Consider the following 22,117-nt stretch of genomic DNA (forward strand, 5'->3'; position numbering starts at 1 on the left):
CGTCGCCGTTGTCATCATCAACCATCCTCCATCACCAATTTTATGATGCTCACCGTCGTGCGTGAGTAATTCCATCGTAGGCTTGCTAGACGGTGATGGGTTGGATGAGATTTATCATGTAATCGAGTTAGTTTTGTTAGGGTTTGATCCCTAGTATCCACTATGTTCTGAGATTGATGTTGCTATGACTTTGCTATGCTTAATGCTTGTCACTAGGGACTGAGTGCCATGATTTCAGATCTGAACCTATTATGTTTTCATGAATATATGTGAGTTCTTGATCCTATCTTGCAAGTCTATAGTCACCTACTATGTGTTATGATCCGGCAACCCCGAAGTGACAATAATCGGGACCACTCCCGGTGATGACCATAGTTTGAGGAGTTCATGTATTCACTATGTGCTAATGCTTTGTTCCGGTTCTCTATTAAAAGGAGGCCTTAATATCCCTTAGTTTCCAATAGGACCCCGCTGCCACAGGGAGGGTAGGGCAGAAGATGTCATGCAAGTTCTTTTCCATAAGCATGTATGACTATATACGGAATACATGCCTACATTACATTGATGAATTGGAGCTAGTTCTGTGTCACCCTATGTTATGACTGTTACATGATGAACCGCATCCGGCATAATTATCCATCACTGATCCGGTGCCTACGAGTTTTCCATATATTGGTTCTCGCTTATTTACTTTCCCGTTGCTACTGTTACAATCACTACAAAATACCAAAAACATTACTTTTGTTGTCTTTACTTTTGTTGCCGCTATCACCATTATCATATTACTTTGCTACTAAACACTTTGTTGCAGATACTAAGTTTCCAGGTGTGGTTGAATTGACAACTCAGCTGCTAATACTTGAGAATATTCTTTGGCTCCCCTTGTGTCGAATCAATAAATTTGGGTTGAATACTCTACTCTCGAAAGCTGTTGCGATCCCCTATACTTGTGGGTTATCAAGACTAATTTCTGGCGCCGTTGCCGGGGAGCATAGCTCTATTCTTTGAGTCACTTGGGATTTATATCTGCTGGACACTATGAAGAACTTGAAAGACGCTAAGACAACAATTTATCCCTCAACTACGAGGGGAGGTAAGGAACTGCCATCTAGCTCTGCACTTGATTCACCTTCTGTTATGAGTAAGCTAGCGACACCTAAACCTGCTTCTGCTATTCGTTCCGATATGTCGCATGTTATTGATGATGCCACTTCTGCTATGCATGATACTTATGATGAAACTGCTTCTATGCCTGATACTACGGTGCCCCTTGGTGAATTTTTTGATGAACAAACTGCTAGGGCTAGAGAAAAAGAAATTATTGAATCTGAATACGATGATGATAGTGATGATGAAAATATGCCTATTATCCCTGAGGGTTATCTTTTTGATATGGAATCTTCTGTCGCTATTTTAGCTTGCAGGGATAGATATGAGCTTAAGAGGTTATTACTTAAATGGAACAAAGAATCACTTAGAGATAAAATGAAACCCGACCCTGCTTTTGCTACTTCACCTATATGTGTTCCTGATAAGGATTATGAATTCTCTGTTGATCCTGATATAATTACTTTGGTTGAATCTGATCCGTTTTATGGCTATGAATCTGAAACTGTTGTGGCACATCTTACTAAGTTAAATGATATAGCCGCCCTGTTTACTAATGATGAGAGATCGCGTTACTTTTATATACTCAAAATATTTCCGTTCTCATTAAAGGGTGATGCTAAGATATGGTTTAATTCTCTTGATCCTGGTTGTGTGCGTAGTCCCCAGGATATGATTTATTACTTCTCTGCTAAATATTTCCCTGCTCATAAGAAACAAGCTGCTTTGAGGGAAATATACAACTTCGTGCAAATTAAAGGAGAGAGTCTCCCACAAGGTTGGGGGAGGCTTCTCAAGTTACTTAATGCTTTGCCTGATCATCCTCTTAAGAAACCTGAAATACTTGATATCTTTTATAATGGACTAACCGATGCTTCCAGAGATTACCTGGATAGTTGTGTTGGTTCTCTTTTCAGGGAAAGAACACCGGATGAAGCTGAAATTCTATTGAATAATATGTTGACAAATGAAAATAATTGGGCACCTCCTGATCCATCTCCTGCTCCAATTACTGAGTCTATTCCTAAACCAACTCCGAAGAAGAGAGGTGTTCTATTCCTCAGTCCCGAAGATATGCAAGAGGCAAAGAAATCTATGAAAGAAAAAGGTATTAAAGCTGAAGATGTTAAGAATTTACCTCCTATTGAAGAAATACATGGTCTTAATATACCGCCTGTTGAAGAAACATATGATCTCAATTCTTTATTTATTGAAGAACCTCCTGATCCCGATATCCCGACACAGGTAGTAGAGGTAAATTCTATCTATAGATATGATAAAGCTGAAGTCCCTCCTGCTAAAATTGCTAGTCAGTGCTTGGATGAGTTTGATAACTTTATGTTTAAGCAAGACGACTTCAATGCTTATTTTGGTAGACAATTAAAAGAAAATGCTTATATGATTAGACGCTTGGGTGATTATATGGCTAATATTAAAGGTGAACTTAAACTTGTTAGCAAACATGCTTCTATGGTTACCACTCAAGTAGAACAAGTACTTAAGGCTCAAAAAGAAGTGCTTGATGAAATGAATAGTAAGAAAAAATGATTATGCTGTTAGAGTGGCTACTAGAACTGGTAGAATGACTCGGGAACCTTTGTATCCTGAAGGCCACCCTAAGAGAATCGAGCAAGATTCTCAAAGAAATAATATTGATGTTCCTAGTTCTTCTAAAAAGAAGAAGAAGAAAAATGATAGAACTGTGCAAACTTCTAGTGAACCTATTGCTGAACCACCTGATAATCCAAATGATATCTCTATGTCTGATGCTGAAACACAATCTGGTAATGAACATGAACCTAATGAAAATATTAATGATGATGTTCATGATGATGCTCAACCTAGTAATGATAATGATGTAGAAATTGAACCTATTGTTGATCTTGATAACCCACAATCAAAGAATCAACGTTATGATAAAAGAGACTTTGTTGCTAGGAAACATGGTAAAGAAAGGGAACCTTGGGTTCAGAAACCCATGCCTTTTCCTCTGAAACCATCCAAGAAAAAGGATGATGAGGATTTTGAGCGCTTTGCTGAAATGATTAGGCCTATCTTTTTGCGTATGCGATTAACTGATGTGCTCAAAATAAATCCTTATGCTAAATATATGAAGGATATCATTACTAATAAAAGAAAGATACCGGAAGCTGAAATTTCCACCATGCTTGCTAATTATACTTTTAAGGGTGGAATACCAAAGAAACTTGGAGACCCCGGAGTACCTACTATACCTTGCTCCATTAAAAGAAATTATATTAAAATTGCTTTATGTGATCTTGGAGCCGGTGTTAGTGTTATGCCTCTCTCTTTATATCGTAGACTTGACTTGAATAAGCTGACACCTACTGAAATATCTTTGCAAATGGCTGATAAATCAACTGCTATACCTGTCGGTATCTGTGAAGATGTGCCTGTTGTGGTTGCAAACGTTACTATTTTAATGAACTTTGTTATTCTTGATATTCCCGAGGATGATAGTATGTCTATTATTCTTGGAAGACCTTTTCTTAATACTGTAGGGGCTGTTATTGATTGCAACAAAAGCAATGTCACTTTTCATGTTAATGGTAATGAGCATACGGTACACTTTCCGAGGAAACAACCTCAAGTTCATAGTATCAACTCCATTGGAAAAATTCCATCGACTATAATTGGAGGTTTTGAATTTCCTCTTCCTACTGTCAAAAACAAATATGATATACTTATTATTGGGGATGTGCATATCCCCGTTGAGGTAACTTAGTGTTATTCAAAATTTCTCCGGTTTCATGATTATCGAAATGAGTTTGTTAACAAGACTTGATCAACCTTGTTAGTGGATTCTTTTTGATGAGCATGAGATGGATGAAACTAGAAGCACAAACTTCTGTACCCTCTCTATATTTTCTGTTAATTAGTAGAAATAAAGTAAAAATAGTATTTTTTCTGTCTGTTTCCTGACTTATCCGTGCAATATAAAAATATCCCAAAAATAAAAGTCCTCAGAATGCCATGCCAATTTAATATGATTTTTTCGGGAATATTTGAGTATTTACTGTGCAAAAATTACCGCCGGAGGAGCTACCACCTGGCCACGAGGGTGGTGGGCGCCCCCCCTAGGGTGTGCCCCCTGCCTCGTGGGCCCACGGTGGCCCTTCTCCACTTATCCCAGCACCCATCTTCTTCCTCTGTCTCACACAAACCCGAAAAACCAACTCAAGCACGAGTTCCAGCCACTTTTGCTGTGATTTTCGATCTCCTTGCTCAAAGCACCTCTCGCAAAACTGCTTGGGGAGATTGTTCCTTGGTATGTGACTCCTTCATTGGTCCAGTTAGTTTTTGCTCTAGTGCTTTATTCTTTGCAAATTTGTGCTGCATAGGTGACCATGTTCTTGAGCTTGCATGTCAAATTTATATGGTTCCAAGTAGTTCTAATGCTTGATATAGGCTCTAGGCACTTGTAGGAGTAGTTGCTATCAGTTTTATTGAAGTTGGTTCACTTTTGTTTGAAGTTACTAAAAATTTCAGATTATTTCAGAAAAATAATGAGGAGACTTTTGAGGGGTTCATTGAGCCGAAGCTCAAAGGATAAATAAAATGAAGAAGCTCAGAGGCCCAAATATAATTTGCCTCGTACCGCGGAGATCCGGCCGTGTGAATGGCCTTCTGATAATTTCTTGAGAGAGACCGGGATTTATGAGGATTTCTATTCATTGATTAAGAATGCTGGCCTCACCGACTTCGTCCGCGACCAACGTCCACAGTATCTCTTACTCACAAATACTTTTGTGCAAAACTTCTACTTTTTCCCTAAAGAGTCACCTCCTTCAGTAGAGTTTCATTTATATGACGTTGTGAAGAAAATGCCATTGTCTGAATTTTGCGCAGTCTGCAACATACCTCCTGATGGTATCTTAGAGGAACCACCTCGTAAAGAGTTGGAACCATTTATTAACCTTATCTATGCGGGAGAAACCAGGAAGTTTTCTGATGCAAGAATCACTAGCATACATTTTCCTGTGTTACGCTATTTTGCTTTATTTGCTAGTCGATGCTTGATTGGTCATGGGAACTGTGGGAACCTTAGTGTTCCTGATATTATTATTCTGTTCCATGGTTTATACCGCGACAACACTGTCAGTATGGCCGGAATTATTGCTAGGCGGTTGAGTCTGAACCGTACTAAAAGCCCCATCTTTGGAGGCATTTATGCTTCTCGCCTTGCTGCACACTTTAACATAGCTATTAGGCATTATGAGAAAGAAGAAAAATTGCTGCCTAATGCTTATCTAGACTATAAGAGCATGATAGCCCATGATTTTCTTGTGAAGGACAGGAATGGAGAGCTCAGATATAAGTTATACTTTGATAAACATTATCCTGAAACTATTACGTTGCCTGCTCCTTCTTTGTTTAATTTTGTAGGACCCTATATCGTTACGTGGGCTGCCGTTCAAGCTTACAAGAATCCTGCATCAGCCCCGGAATAGGAACCACAAAGTGAGCCTCCACGACAATCTGTTTATTCTTGGGATCCAGAGATGACTGTCAGCCAGTGGCAGTCAGAGTCTTCTTCTTCATCACAGTATGATCCAAACTATTCTTCGTCGCAGTACGACCCCAGATACACTTACGGGTATCCGCCAGGCTATCCCTGGCAATATACCAACTTAGGCCAAAAGCCTAAGCTTGGGGGAGTACGCATTTCTCACCGACATTACATTTATGTTCACACACACTCATTGCTAGATGTCGGTGCTCATACTCTTTCACTGTAATATCCATGCTAGTTTATTTTCTTTTTCCTGCTTTCTTCTTGTGTGTTTGTTAAACCTTAAGAAAACCCAAAAAAATTAGTAGTAGTTTATTTTTCTGCTATAGTAGTAATAATTAAAAAGAAAACCCAAAAATATTTCTCATTCTTCTTTTGCTTGTTGGGAGCTTTCCCATGTAAATAGTTTTATTTCTTTTCTTTTCTTTGGGGGTCAGTAGGAGAAGACCATAATTAAATTGTTGAAGTGGCTCTTATATGCATTATTGTTGATTTAACCAAGAGCCCATATTGCCTTGTCTTCTCCTGTTTATTGAATGCTCGCAGATTCTGATACGTCTCCAACGTATCTATAATTTTTGATTGCTCCATGCTATATTATCTACTGTTTTGGGCAATATTGGGCTTTATTTTCCACTTTTATATTATTTTTGGGACTAACCTATTAACTGGAGGCCCAGCCCAGATTTGTTGTTTTATGCCTATTTCAGTGTTTTGAAGAAAAGGAATATCAGACGGAGTCGAAATGGAACGAAATCAACTGGAGAAGTTATTTTTGGAACGAAAGCCACCTGATAGACTTGGACTCCACGTCAGGAGATACGGGAGGTGCTCACGAGGGTGGGGGCGCCCCCCCCAGGGCGCACCCCCTGCCTTGTGGGGCCCCCGTGGCTCCTCCGACGTACTTCCTGCACCCATATATATCGTCGTACCCTAAAACTTCCAGAACGAACAATAGATCGGGAGTTCCGCCGCCAGAAGCCTCCGTAGCCACCGAAAGCCAATCTAGACCCGTTCCGGCACCCTGCCGGAGGGGGCAATCCCTCTCCGAAGGCCATCTTCATCATCCTGGTGCTCTCCATGACGAGGAGGGAGTAGTTCTCCCTCGGGGCTGAGGGTATGTACCAGTAGCTATGTGTTTGATCTCTCTCTCTCGTGTTCTTGATTTGGCACGATCTTGATGTATCGCGAGCTTTGCTATTATAGTTGGATCTTATGTTTCTCCTCCCCCTCTACTCTCTTGTAATGAATTGAGTTTCCCCTCTGGAGTTATCTTATCGGATTGAGTCTTTAAAGATTTGAGAACACTTGATGTATGTCTTGTCGTGGATATCTGTGGTGACAATGGGATATCACGTGATTCACTTAATGTATGTTTTGGTGATCAACTTGCGGGTTCCGCCCATGAACCTATGCATAGGGGTTGGCACACGTTTTCGTCGTGATTCTCTGGTAGGAACTTTGGGGCACTCTTTGAGGTCCTTTGTGTTGGTTGAATAGATGAATCTGAGATTGTGTGATGCATATCGTATAATCATACCCACGGATACTTGAGGTGACATTGGAGTATCTAGGTGACATTAGGGTTTTGGTTGATTTGTGTCTTAAGGTGTTATTCTAGTACGAACTCTAGGGCTATTTGTGACACCTATAGGAATAGCCCAACGGATTGATTGGAAAGAATAACTTTGAGGTGGTTTTGTACCCTACCATAATCTCTTCGTTCATTCTCCGCTATTAGTGACTTTGGAGTGACTCTTTGTTGCATGTTGAGGGATAGTTTTATGATCCAATTATGTTAGTATTGTTGAGGGAACTTACACTAGCGAAAGTATGAACCCTAGGCCTTGTTTACTATCATTACAATACTGTTTACGCTCACTTTTATCATTAGTTACCTTGCTGTTTTTACATTTTCAGATTACAAAAACTATTATCTACTATCCATATACCACTTGTATCACCATCTCTTCACCGAACTAGTGCACCTATACAATTTACCATTGTATTGGGTGTGTTGGGGACACAAGAGACTCTTTGTTATTTGGTTGCAGGGTTGCTTGAGAGATACCATCTTCATCCTACGCCTCCTACGGATTGATAAACCTTAGGTCATCCACTTGAGGGAAATTTGCTACTGTCCTACAAACCTCTGCACTTGGAGGCCCAACAACGTCTACAAGAAGAAGGTTGTGTAGTAGACATCAAGCTCTTTTCTGGCGCCGTTGCCGGGGAGGTTAGCGCTTGAAGGTATATCTTTAGATCTTGCAATCGAGTCTTTTAGTTTCTTGTTTTATCACTAGTTTAGTTTATAAAAGAAAACTATAAAAAAAATGGAATTGAGTTTGTCTCTTACGCTTCACCTTTTTAATATCTTTCGTGAGTATGATGGAAAGGATAATTGTGCTCAAGTGCTAGAAGAAGAAATCTATAAAATGTTTGGCACTAAATATTTGAATGATGAGCATGATTGCAATGTTGTCAGTACGAATTCTTTGAATATCCATGATGCTAATGATGATTGCACTAGTTATGATGAAAATGCCTCCTATAAACATGTCAATTTTTGTGGAGTAGATTGGGTTTGCAAGTACACACCAAACAGGGAAGATAGATATTGCAAGAGGCATAAGTACTTAGAAACTAAATTGTTGCAAGAAGAGCTAGATGAATGTGCTGAAAGATTCAATATTTTTCGTGCCCCTTATGAACTTTGCAATGAACATGGTCATTTAAAGCTACAATGCTATTTGTTTCATGATCAAGTCGTGTCCAAATATTGTGATAATTTGATTCCCTTGAGCATCATAAAGAGCTTAGTCTTCTTTTGGGTTATGAAGAAATGAAACGTATAACTGAGGGTATTCCAAAATTTAATCTTGATAAATTTCTTGATTTTGATCTAGAGAAGATTTATATGTATTGTGCGGTGAATTGCATTGAAAATCCTTATATTGCCAATTACATAAAGAAAAGAAAACAAATAGAAGATGAAGAGAATGCTAACGAAAGGGAAGAGACTTCCCAATATCCTCCTATTATTTCTTATGATGAATCAGGTAACGAGGAGGAGCCTCCTATTCAACCAATCTCATTAATAAGGAGCTCCAAAAAGAGGATTGAACCCACACATGATGTGGTAAAGAAGAACAAAAGAAAAAGGAAGAGAGATAAAAAGGTATCTCTCCCAAATAATGCTGCTCCTATTACTATTGTGCCTCATGAAAATATAATTATGGAAGATAATGATACTTCTTATGATCTTGAAAATCTTTTTGGCACTTGCTTGGAAGAATATGATAATTGCTATACTATTGGTGCTATCCATACTATTAATGATGAGAGTGATTATGCTTATAATATGAAAAGGCCCAAGCTTGGGGATGCTATGTTTGATGAAGATGATGTTTTTGAGAATATATTTGCTGCAATTAATGTTTGTCCCAAGCTTGGGGATTCTACGCTTAATGAAGATGATATTTTTAGTATCCCAAGTTTTGATATGCAAATTTATAATGATAATAACATGCCTCCTACTTATGATAATTATTGTGATGATACATATGCTATAAAAAGTAGTGAGGATTATATTTATAAAACTTGTCATGATTATGATTACCCCTTCTCTAAACATTACTCTTTTAATGTGGAAACAATTTATAATATTCAAGTCTCTTATGATACTCCCACTATCCGGAAAGAGAAGAATTTTGCTTATGTGGAGAGTAGTAAATTTTCTATGCTTGTAGATCATGAAAAGAATGTTTTAGGTGATGGTTATATTGTTTAATTCATTCATGATGCTACTGAAAATTATTATGAGGGAGGAATATATGCTTGTAGGAGTTGCAATAATATCAAGTTTCCTCTCTATGTGCTTAAAATTTTGAAGTTATGCTTGTTTTACCTTCCTATGCAAGTTGATTCTTGTTCCCATAAGTTGTTTGCTCACAAAATCCCTATTCATAGGAAGTATGTTAGACTTAAATGTGCTAGTCATATTCTTCATGATGCTCTCTTTATGTTACAATTCTTATCCTTTATGTGAGCATCATTGAAATCATCGTGCCTAGCTAGGGGCATTAAACGATAGCGCTTGTTGGGAGGCAACCCAATTTTATTTTAGTCCCTTGTTTTTTGTTCCTGTTTAGTAATAAATAATTCATCTAGCCTCTGTTTAGATGTGGTTTTATGCTTTTAGTTAGTGTTTGTGCCAAGTAGAACCTTTGGGAAGACTTGGGGAAAGTCTTGTTGATCATGTTGTAAAAAACAGAAATTTTAGCGCTCACGAGAATTGCTGCCATTTTTATTTGGAGAGTGCTATTTAGTTAATTCTTTTTGCATATGATTAATAGATAAATTCCTCAGGTACAGCAATTTATTTGAGAATTTTATGAGTTCCAGAAGTATACGTTTGATCCATATTACTACAGACTATTCTGTTTTTGACAGATTCTGTTTTTCATGTGTTGTTTACTTATTTTGATGAATCTATGGCTAGTAAAATAGTTTATAAACCATAGAGAAGTTGGAATACAGTAGGTTTAACATCAATATAAATAAATAATGAGTTCATTACAGTACCTTGAAGTGGTGATTTATTTTCTTATACTAACGGAGCTTACGAGTTTTCTGTTAAGTTTTGTGTTGTGAAGTTTTCAAGTTTTGGGTAAAGATTCGATGGACTATGGAATAAGGAGTGGCAAGAGCCTAAGCTTGGGGATGCCCAAGGAACCCCAAGGTAATATTCAAGGACAACCAAGAGCCTAAGCTTGGGGATGCCCAAGGCACCCCAAGGTAATATTCAAGAAGTCTCAAGCATCTAAAGCTTGGGGATGCCCCGGTTGGCATCCCACCTTTCTTCTTCAACAACTATCGGTTAGTATCGGTTGATCCTAAGTTTTTGCTTCTTCACATGATGTTTGCCATTATTATAATGTCATTTTATTTAGCTTTGCTTGCTGTTTGAATAAAATACCAAGATCTGAAATTCTTAAATGTTAGAGAGTCTTCACATAGTTGCATAATTATTAAACTACTCATTGATCTTCACTTATATCTTTCGGAGTAGTTTGTTGTTGCTCTAGTGCTTCACTTATATCTTTTAGAGCATGGTGGTAGTTTTATTTTGAAGAAATAGATGAACTCTCATGCTTCACTGAGATTATTTTTGAGAGTCTTAAATAGCATGGTAATTTGCTTAAAATCCTAATATGCTAGGTATTCAAGAATAATAAAATTCTCTTATGAGTGTGTTGAATACTATGAGAAGTTTGATACTTGATAATTGTTTTGAGATATGAAGATGGTGATATTAGAGTCATGCTAGTTGAGTAGTTGTGAATTTGAGAGATACTTGTGTTGAAGTTTGTGATTCCCGTAGCATGCACGTGTGGTGAACCGTTATGTGATGAAGTCAGAGCATGATTTATTTATTGATTGCCTTCCTTATGAGTGGCGGTCGGGGACGAGTGATGGTCTTTTCCTACCAATCTATCCCCCTAGGAGCATGCGCGTAGTACTTTGTTTCGATAACTAATAGATTTTTGCAATAAGTATGTGAGTTCTTTATGACTAATGTTGAGTCCATGGATTATACACACTCTCACCCTTCCACCATTGCTAGCCTCTCTAGTACCGCGCAACTTTCGTCGGTACCATAAACCCACCATATACCTTCCTCAAAACAGCCACCATACCTACCTATTATGGCATTTCCATAGCCATTCCGAGATATATTGCCATGCAACTTTCCACAGTTCCGTTATTATGACACGCTTCATCATTGTCATATTGCTTTGCATGATCATGTAGTTGACATTGTATTTGTGGCAAAGCCACCATTCATAATTCTTTCATACATGTCACTCATGAGTCATTGCACATCCCGGTACACCGCCGGAGGCATTCATATAGAGTCATATCTTGTTCTAAGTATCGAGTTGTAATTCTTGAGTTGTAAGTAAATAAAAGTGTGATGATCATCATTATTAGAGCATTGTCCCAGTGAGGAAAGGATGATGGAGACTATGATTCCCCCACAAGTCGGGATGAGACTCCGAATGAAAAAAAGGCCAGAGAAGCCGAAATAAAAAAAGAGGCCATAAAAAAAAGAGAAGGCCCAAATAAAAAATAAAAAAATGAGAGAAAAAGAGAGAAGGGGAAATGCTACTATCCTTTTACCACACTTGTGCTTCAAAGTAGCACCATGATCTTCCTGATAGATAGTCTCCTATGTTGTCACTTTCATATACTAGTGGGAATTTTACATTATAGAACTTGGCTTGTATATTCCAATGATGGGCTTCCTCAAATTGCCCTAGGTCTTCATGAGCAAGCAAGTTGGATGCACACCCACTTAGTTTCTTTTTGAGCTTTCATATACTTATAGCTCTAGTGCATCCGTTGCATGGCAATCCCTACTCACTCACATTGATATCTATTGATGGGCATCTCCATAGCCCGTTGATACGCCTAGTTGATGTGAGACTATCTTCCCCTCCTTTTTGTCTTCTCCACAACCACCATTCTATTCCACCTATAGTGCTATATCCATGGCTCACGCTCATGTATTGCGTGAAGATTGAATTTTTTTTGAAAAAGTTAGAGTATGAAACAATTGCTTGGCTTGTCATCGGGGTTGTGCATGATTTAAATACTTTGTGTGGTGAAGATAGAGCATAGCCAGACTATATGATTTTGTAGGGATAAGTTTCTTTGGCCATGTTATTTTGAGAAGACATAATTGCTTTGTTAGTATGCTTGAAGCATTATTATTTTTATGTCAATATGAACTTTTGTCTTGAATCTTTTGAATCTGAATATTCATATCACAATTAAGAAGATTTGCATTGAAATTATGCCAAGTAGCACTCCTCATCAAAAATTATCTTTTTATCATTTACCTACTCGAGGACGAGCAGGAATTAAGCTTGGGGATGCTTGATACGTCTCCAACGTATCTATAATTTTTGATTGCTCCATGCTATATTATCTACTGTTTTGGGCAATATTGGGCTTTATTTTCCACTTTTATATTATTTTTGGGACTAACCTATTAACCGGAGGCCCAGCCCAGATTTGCTGTTTTATGCCTATTTCAGTGTTTTGAACAAAAGGAATATCAGACAGAGTCGAAACGGAACAAAATCAACTAGAGAAGTTATTTTTGGAACAAAAGCCACCTGATAGACTTGGACTCCACGTCAGGAGATACGGGAGGTGCTCACGAGGGTGGGGGCGCCCCTGCCTCGTGGGGCCCCCGTGGCTCCTCCGACGTACTTCCTGCACCCATATATATCGTCGTACCCTAAAACTTCCAGAACGAACAATAGATCAGGAGTTCCGCCGCCAAAAGCCTCTGTAGCCACCGAAAGCCAATCTAGACCCGTTCCGGCACCCTGCCGGAGGGGGCAATCCCTCTCCGGTGGCCATCTTCATCATCCCGGTGCTCTCCATGACGAGGAGGGAGTAGTTCTCCCTCGGGGCTGAGGGTATGTACCAGTAGCTATGTGTTTGATCTCTCTCTCTCGTCTTCTTGATTTGGCACGATCTTGATGTATCGCAAGCTTTGCTATTATAGTTGGATCTTATGTTTCTCCTCCCCCTCTACTCTCTTGTAATGAATTGAGTTTCCCCTTTGGAGTTATCTTATCGGATTGAGTCTTTAAAGATTTGAGAACACTTGATGTATGTCTTGCTATGGATATCTATGGTGACAATGGGATATCACGTGATTCACTTGATGTATGTTTTGGTGATCAACTTGCGAGTTCCGCCCATGAACCTATGCATAGGGGTTGGCACACGTTTTCGTCGTGATTCTCCGGTAGGAACTTTGGGGCACTCTTTGAGGTCCTTTGTGTTGGTTGAATAGATGAATCTGAGATTGTGTGATGCATATCGTATAATCATACCCACGGATACTTGAGGTGACATTGGAGTATCTAGGTGACATTAGGGTTTTGGTTGATTTGTGTCTTAAGGTGTTATTCTAGTACGAACTCTAGGGCTGTTTGTGACACCTATAGGAATAGCCCAACGGATTGATTGGAAAGAATAACTTTGAGGTGGTTTTGTACCCTACCATAATTTCTTCGTTCATTCTCCGCTATTAGTGACTTTGGAGTGACTCTTTATTGCATGTTGAGGGATAGTTTTATGATCCAATTATGTTAGTATTGTTGAGGGAACTTACACTAGCGAAAGTATGAACCCTAGGCCTTGTTTACTATCATTGCAATACTGTTTACGCTCACTTTTATCATTAGTTACCTTGCTGTTTTTATATTTTCAGATTACAAAAACTATTATCTACTATCCATATACCACCTGTATCACCATCTCTTCGCCGAACTAGTGCACCTATATAATTTACCATTGTATTGGGTTTGTTGGGGACACAAGAGACTCTTTGTTATTTGGTTGCAGGGTTGCTTGAGAGAGACCATCTTCATCCTACGCCTCCTACGGATTGATAAGCCTTAGGTCATCCACTTGAGGGAAATTTGCTACTGTCCTACAAACCTCTGCACTTGGAGGCCGAACAACGTCTACAAGAAGAAGGTTGTGTAGTAGACATCAGATTCCAGCTTAGTCCAATGCACGTGCACTCTTATTATTATTCACACCGTTCGGTCGTGCAAGTGAAAGGCAATTATGATGATATATGATGGGCTGACTGAGATGAGAAAAGCTGGTATGAACTCGACCTCTTTTGTTTTTGTAAATATGATGAGTCCCTCGTTCTTGATTCAGCTTATTATGAATAAACATGTTTGCAATGACAATTAGAGATCATAGTTGCTTGTGCCATGCTTGATTAGTTATGAGTTATAATGATTTACCTTGTGTGCCAACATGCTATTGAGATGATTATGATGTGGTATGATGGGTGGTATCCTCCTTTGAATGATTTAATTGACTTGACTTGGCACATGTTCATGCATGTAGTTGAAACAAAATCAACATAGCATTCACGATATTTATGTTCATGGTGGATTATATCCTACTCATGCTTGCATCCAATGTTTATTAATTTTAATGCATGTACATGGTGTTGTCGCTCTCTAGTTGGTCGCTTCCCAGTCTTTTGCTAGCCTTCACTTGTACTAAGCGGGAATACTGCTTGTGCATCCAATCCCTTAAACCCCAAAGTTATTCCAGATGAGTCCACTATACCTTCCTATATGCGGTATCTATCTGTCGTTCCAAGTAAATTTGTATGTGCCAAATTCTAAACCTTCAAATAAACATTCTGTTTTGTATGCTCGAATAGCTCATGTATCAACCAAGGTTGTCCTTATCTTCCGTGTTAGGCGGGTTATTCTCAAGAGGAGTGGACTCCGCTCCTCACTCACGAGAAAATGGCTGGTCACCGGGATGCCCAGTCTCATACTTTATGCAAACTAAATCAAAATTAATTGCAAACAAAACTCCCACTGAGACCTGATGTATGTTGGAGACACTCGTTGTTTCGAACAAGTCATGGATTGATGCTTGTTGGTGGAGGGGGAGTATAAACTTTACCATTCTGTTTGGGAACCGCCTATAATGTGTTTAGCATGGAAGATATCGCCATCTCTTAGTTGCTACATTGACAATGAAAGTATACCGCTCAAAATACAATTTATCTCTATTGCAAAACCGAGCTCTGGCACCTCTATAAATCCCTGCTTCCCTCTGCGAAGGGCCTATCCATTTACTTTTATGTTGAGTCATCACCCTCTTATTAAAAAGCACTAGCTGGAGAGCACAGCTGTCATTTGCATTCATCACTATTAATTTATATTGGGTGTGACTATGATTGTATCTCTTTTACCATGAATTACAATGTCTAGTCAGTCCTTGATCTTTAAAGGTGCTCTGCGTTTATGTTTTGCGGTCTCAGAAAGGGCTAGCGAGATACCATCTTATTATATCATATTATGATTGTTTTGAAAAAGTGTTGTCATCCGAGATTTATTATTATGGCTTGCTAGTTGATTATGCTATTGATATGAGTAATTATGAGACCTGAGAATTATTGCAAATGTGGTTAGTTATGATCTCTGCTGAAAACTTGAATGCTGGCTTGACATAGTTACAACAACAAGAGCAAACAGAGTTTGTAAAAGTTTTCTTTCTTTCTTTCTTTCAGTTTGTCAACTGAATTGCTTGAGGACAAGCAAGGGTTTAAGCTTGGGGGAGTTGATACGTCTCCGTCGTATCTACTTTTCCAAACACTTTTGCCCTTATTTTGGACTCTAACTTGTATGATTTGAATGGAACTAACCCGGACTGACGCTGTTTTCAGCAGAATTGCCATGGTGTTGTTTTATGTGCAGAAAACAAATATTCTCGGAATGACCTGAAACTCCACGGAACATCTTACAAAAAACAATAAAAAAATCCTTGCCAAAGATGAAGACCAGGGGGGCCACACCCTGTCCACGAGGGTGGGGGGCGCGCCCCCTACCTCGTGGCCCCCCTGGATGCCCTCCGACGCCAACTCCAACTCTATATATTCGCTTTTGGAGAGAAGAAATCATCGCGTTTTACGATACGGAGCCGCTGCCAAGCCCTAAAACCTCTCGGGAGGGCTGATCTGGAGTCCGTTCGGGGCTCCGGAGAGGGGGATTCGTCGTCGTCGTCATCATCAACCATCCTCCATCACCAATTTCATGATGCTCACCGCCGTGCGTGAGTAATTCCATCATAGGCTTGCTGGACGGTGATGAGTTGGATGAGATTTATCATGTAATCGAGTTAATTTTGTTAGGGTTTGATCCCTAGTATCCACTATGTTCTGAAATTGATGTTGATATGACTTTGCTATGCTTAATGCTTGTCACTAGGGCCCGAGTGCCATGATTTCAGATCTGAACCTATTATGTTTTTATGAATATATGTGAGTTCTTGATCCTATCTTGCAAGTCTATAGTCACCTACTATGTGTTATGATCCGGCAACCCCGAAGTGACAATAATTAGGACCACTCCCGGTGATGACCATAGTTTGAGAAGTTCATGTATTCACTATGTGCTAATGCTTTGTTCCGGTTCTCTATTAAAAGGAGGCCTTAATATCCCTTAGTTTCCAATAGGACCCTGCTACCACGGGAGGGTAGGACAAAAGATGTCATGCAAGTTCTTTTCCATAAGCACGTATGACTATATAATACATGCCTACATTACATTGATGAATTGGAGTTAGTTCTGTGTCACCCTATGTTATGACTGTTACATGATGAACCACATTCGGCATAATTATCCATCACTGATTCGGTGCCTACGAGTTTTCCATATACTGGTTCTCCCTTATTTACTTTCCCGTTGCTACTGTTACAATCACTACAAAATACCAAAAACATTACTTTTGTTGTCTTTACTTTTGTTGCCGCTATCACCATTATCATATTACTTTGCTACTAAACACTTTGTTGCAGATACTAAGTTTCCAGGTGTGGTTGAATTGACAACTCAGCTGCTAATACTTGAGAATATTCTTTGGCTCCCCTTGTGTCGAATTAATAAATTTGGGTTGAATACTCTACTCTCGAAAGCTGTTGCGATCCCCTATACTTGTGGGTTATCACTACTTTCTGTACACAATCAATTAGTTCTTTCTAGTAGTTACACAATCATTTAGGTGTAGTCACTAAGTTAGCTTTACTTAAATTCACACAGGGCCACTACAACAAGAACCCTCATATAGCAACGTATGTGTAGCAACGATGACGACATGTGTTGTCGCGCTCAACCTCCCACCTCCCCACGAACCTCCCCGTACCCCCCCCCCCCACACACACACACCTCTGCACCTGCTTCCTCCTTAGGCCCTTCCCAGTGCTCCACCGTGAACAGGTGCTAAGCATGTCACATAAGCAAAAAAATGACATGGCACAGCATTTAAAGAGGGAAGAGAGCACTTTGATGACCCCGGGAAGAACCAATGCCAAGTGCGAGAACCTAGGACCACTTAAATGAAGCAATTTGACCAATGCATGAAAGACTTTAGATGTTAACTCATTAAATAAAATGTGCTTTAGCAACAACAAGTTAAGCACCTATGCATTGGGGAGTTAAGTTGATAAAATATTTAATGCACTTAGCACCTCATCTAAGCATCATTACATTGGGAGAGGTCTTATATCACACAGCTATGGATAAATAAACAAATATTTTTCTGTACCACATCTCTCCCCCGATTCCCCTCTCTCACGCGAGCTCCATGGCCACAAGGCCCACAACGTTGCCGCCGCCCCCGAATCCGGGCAGTTCCGGCGCAGTTCCGTGCCGCTGCTCACCGGCCCCCTCCCCCTCACTGTTCTTCTCCTATCTTCCGCCGCCTTAACGTCGTCCCCGCCCCTGCACGCGCCCCCGCAGCAACCCTAGTGGCCACGGGTCGCTGGTGCGGCTCCCCTGCCTCTGGTTTATCTGCCAACTACCCCTGCGTCTCCGCACCCATGGCTGCCAACTCGGGCTCAACGGTGCTGCTCCGCCTCGGTTACCTCGACTCTGACGTCGACAGTCCTGTAAGTCACTCCTCCCCTCTGCTGCTTTGTGTGGCAAGGCCATCGTGCCATGGCTGATTCCTTGCCGTCCATCACGATGATGATCCTAATAAACCAAATATTACTCTGTAGAAGCGTTACTTTTGTTGAGGAGTGCTGCCTAAATTTGTTCTTCCACTCATACATAATTGTGGTATATCTTTCTAGTAAAAGTTATGTCAGCTGTGGCGTTCTAACAATAATTATCCTGGCCAAGTTGCATAAAGAAAGTAACTAATTTGCATCTAGAAATGTACTAGTATATATAAGGCTTGTAAGTGCATTTGGCAGCAACAAAAAATAGCTTGCATCCCATCTAATTAACCAACTCAATCAATTTTTTGACGGTTATATCTATATATAGCATATAGCTCAAATATATATATGTGGCATGTACTCTCTGTCCCAGTTGTCCTTTACATGTGTGCATAATCTGTCGCAAAGCCTTTTCTTGCAAATGCAACAAATATCGCTAACTAGCCATTGACCTCCTTAATTATTCATATCTAGTACGTGCAAATGGTAATTATAGGCTTATAGCATGGACGGCTATGAACCCCAGATGGCCAGAAGCAGGGGCGGATCCACTATTGGTGATGGCTGTAGCTCTCCTGTGACAAAAATTCCTATATGTAGGTATATGGCAAAAATACTAAGAGTACATTCTTTGAGAGACTACGCAGTAGCTCTCCTGTGACAAACAGACCAATAAAAGCCCATCGGCTGCAGCGGCACAACCCACTAAGCAGCAGCCCAAGAGCAGCAACCAGTCACATCTACCGTCACGCACGACCGAACGAGAGACACTTAGCAGCTCAGCTCTGTTCAAATGCTCCTAAAAAACCTCAGTCCAAATTCACCAAATCCACCAGCACGGTAGCACTAGAGCCAGATGAGCACGGGGGAGCGGCGCTCTGACCTCTGTGCGGGCGTGCGGCTGTGCCGATGGAGAGGTCGACGAAGTCGCGGGCTCCGGACGCTGATAGGATGGAGCCCTCCGTGCGGCTGGCCCAGAAGTTAGTTTTTTTTAACCATCTTCTTATCAAATTTTGATTGCTTTACTCTCTGATTTTTCTTTGTGTGAACATATAGTAGGGTTGTGTTATAGTGAAGAAAGTAAGTTATATTCACTCCAGACCTACATATCTGTTAATGGAACTTTTATGTTTGTTCAAGTTGACATTAAAACATACTTGTATCAGTTATATCGTATTTATATGAGGATGTGTGAAATAAACAGTGTATTATAGTCCTTTTAAATACACAACTATTTTTGTATTACTGCCCGAACATATAAATTTTCTTCGCATACGTTGTAGAACCACGATCACATGCTTGATCCACTGCATCACTCAATGGTCATGAGCTCCACTGTCGTCATCTGCAGAGTGAAATATGACCACCTAGGGATAGCCGTTGTGCCATTGTAGATCACAGGTGGACAACAACCATCATGGTGATTGGTGAGCAACCTTGTTGGAGCCTCGAGGCCCAAAATTCCACTTCACCTTTCTAGGTATTTCAGTTTTGGGCTTGCATATTTCAGTTTGTCATCTAGTTCTGCCCATGTAAGAGTTGTTTCTAGCTGGGTATGTGTTAATCCAGGAAGAATATTTCCATCTCTTTTCCTAAATAATTCTTTCTTGTGATGAATTAGGTTTGATTCTCTTTCTGCTATGTGTGTGGATAATTAGTTATATTTTCGTGAAGATTTTCATGGCAGATCAAGTAAATAAGCTGTGATGGTATCTCTGGATATCCTAGCTGTGACCCTGTGACCAAGTCATGAAAGAAGATTCCTTCAAGTATTAGTTAATAGGTGAGCACTATTATCTATGACATCATGTTAATTTCTGGGAAAGAAAAAGTATCTTCGTATCAGTGTTTATGATTCCTTACTGATTTCGTTGTCCCACATAATGTAGTTCTATAGGAATAAGCCGCACATGCATCTATTCGTCCTAATATTCCTATTTATTGTATACTTGTTAATTTCATCTTCTCTCACAGGTTCTAAAGTGACTTTGCTTCAGGTAACATGCTTGTGTTTGTTGTTTCTCTTAACAGGTAAATCTTCGAGACTTGTGAATATTGCAAATAGGAAATATATAAATCAATAAGTTCACAGAATATGCCTTAAGAATGAACTCAGAGCTTTGGCTTTATTAAATGGAATCTTCGCAAGTTGATGATTGCGCCACACCACTCTTTTAAATAAATTAAGTTCTTTAAAAATGCAATGTTTTTATTTGTTTATTTTCGTATTCTATAGTTGAATTTTCAATGGAAGACTAGCATACGTGTTATCTAGCTTGATATTCTTGGCTGATGTAAGATAAAGCATTCAGATCCATATTTTGTACAATTCTATACACCATAATCCAGAATATTATACAAAATCTTAGGATGGATACAGTTCTTGTGTTCATGTGTTATACAAGATAAATCATTACAGAATTTGAATGCAAGAATATTCTAACTTTTGTTTACATGAATCACAACTATGAACATGCAGAGACATGAAAAATATTTTGAATTATCAAATATGAAGTCGTTTTATGCATTTATTTTAGTTTCAGTTTCAGCTACATCCGATTTCCCAAGCTTTCTGTACCTATTTGTATTGTTTGATCAGTCATTTGTCAATCGCCGACCACTCGACCTACCTTAAGCTGCACCAAAGGCGTGCCACCGCATAGGTAAGCTTCTCTCTCGCGCCCTCTACATTTGCATACTTTACCTTGCTTTGGTGAATCTGAAAGATGATGACTACTACTATTGACAAAAGGGAAAGATCAGGAAAATTTTGAGAGTTGAAAACACACCTCTTCCTCTGATGGATGCTTCCAACTACTAGAACTAGATGGTTCCTATATTGAGTTCACCCACTAACCTGCTAGAAAAAGAAATGTCATTTTAGCATTCTTAAATAGGAAAACATACATTGCATGTACTTATAAGTTGTAACATGACAGAAAATTTAAACAATATTGTGTAAACTACTATGGAGGTCAGATTTATATCATTATTTGCCAGGCTTGGTGACTCATGTCAGTTTTTTGTTGTTGTAGATTGCAAGACAAATAGATGGTCCATGGCTAAGCTGTTGATTGCAAGATAAATAGATGGCGCATGGCTAATTTGTTGATTGCAAGGCGGAGAATGGGGCAACTACCAGATAGTTCTACATTAATGTTAAGAGTGTTACTTTCATGGTCAATGTATAGAAAATCATGTATATATTCCCTGGATCATGTTCCATGTATTGCAAACGAGTTGATTTAATATATGAGATCTTTCTGTTTACCGGATTGCTACTCCTGTGTACTATCTCTGTTGATCTAGTATTTATTGCTGGATATATAAAATACTACCAATTGTTCATGTATAGCTGTAATCCCCAAATGTAAAATAGAAGCATTACACTGATCTGTTAATTATGCCCATTTCAAATCAGCTTGTGTAGGTGTCAACACCAACACATCAAAGTGTTGTTAGACTACAATTATATATGTTGCTACATTGCAACGCTTATTTGTGTCGATTACCAACGCAATTGTATACGTTGTTGTAGGCCCTTGCAACGCCACCAACGACAACACATAAAAATCCGTTGGTGTAGACCATAGCAACGTTTATATGGACATTCACCAACGAATCGATGCGTTGCTAAAGAGGGGTTCCTCTTGTAGTGGGCCTGCTTAAAGGCATAAACAGAGTCTTTCCCAATTGTCCACAAAGGTTTTGCCTCAGACACATTTACCAGAACTTTCAAAATGCTGGGTTTAGAGGGCCAGAATTGAAGAAATACATGGATGAAGCAAGTTACTCATACACTGAACATGGTTATTATGTTGCAAATGGATGAGTTGAAGAGAGAGTGTGAGGCAGCATGGGCTTGGCTTAGTAAAATCCCAAAGCACACTTGGGCCAGACATGCCATG

At 39.5% G+C, this 22,117-nt stretch overlaps 1 long non-coding RNA gene across 6 annotated transcripts; it reads left to right on the forward strand.

Moving 5' to 3' along the window:
- The first annotated feature begins 17,812 nt into the window (after positions 1–17,812).
- LOC125509439 lies at positions 17,813–21,479 on the forward strand. Of its 6 annotated transcripts, none has more exons than XR_007284090.1 (3): positions 17,813–19,992; positions 20,184–20,872; positions 21,245–21,479. It is a non-coding gene; the product is annotated as an uncharacterized LOC125509439 (long non-coding RNA). The 6 variants fall into 6 exon arrangements; XR_007284092.1 differs by having other exon boundaries at positions 17,813–19,689; positions 19,831–19,992; positions 20,184–21,479; XR_007284091.1 differs by having other exon boundaries at positions 17,813–19,689; positions 19,884–19,992; positions 20,184–21,479.
- The last annotated feature ends 638 nt before the right edge of the window (positions 21,480–22,117 follow it).

The sequence above is a fragment of the Triticum urartu genome, chromosome 5, assembly GCF_003073215.2.
Source record: "Triticum urartu cultivar G1812 chromosome 5, Tu2.1, whole genome shotgun sequence".
Lineage (NCBI taxonomy): Eukaryota > Viridiplantae > Streptophyta > Magnoliopsida > Poales > Poaceae > Triticum > Triticum urartu.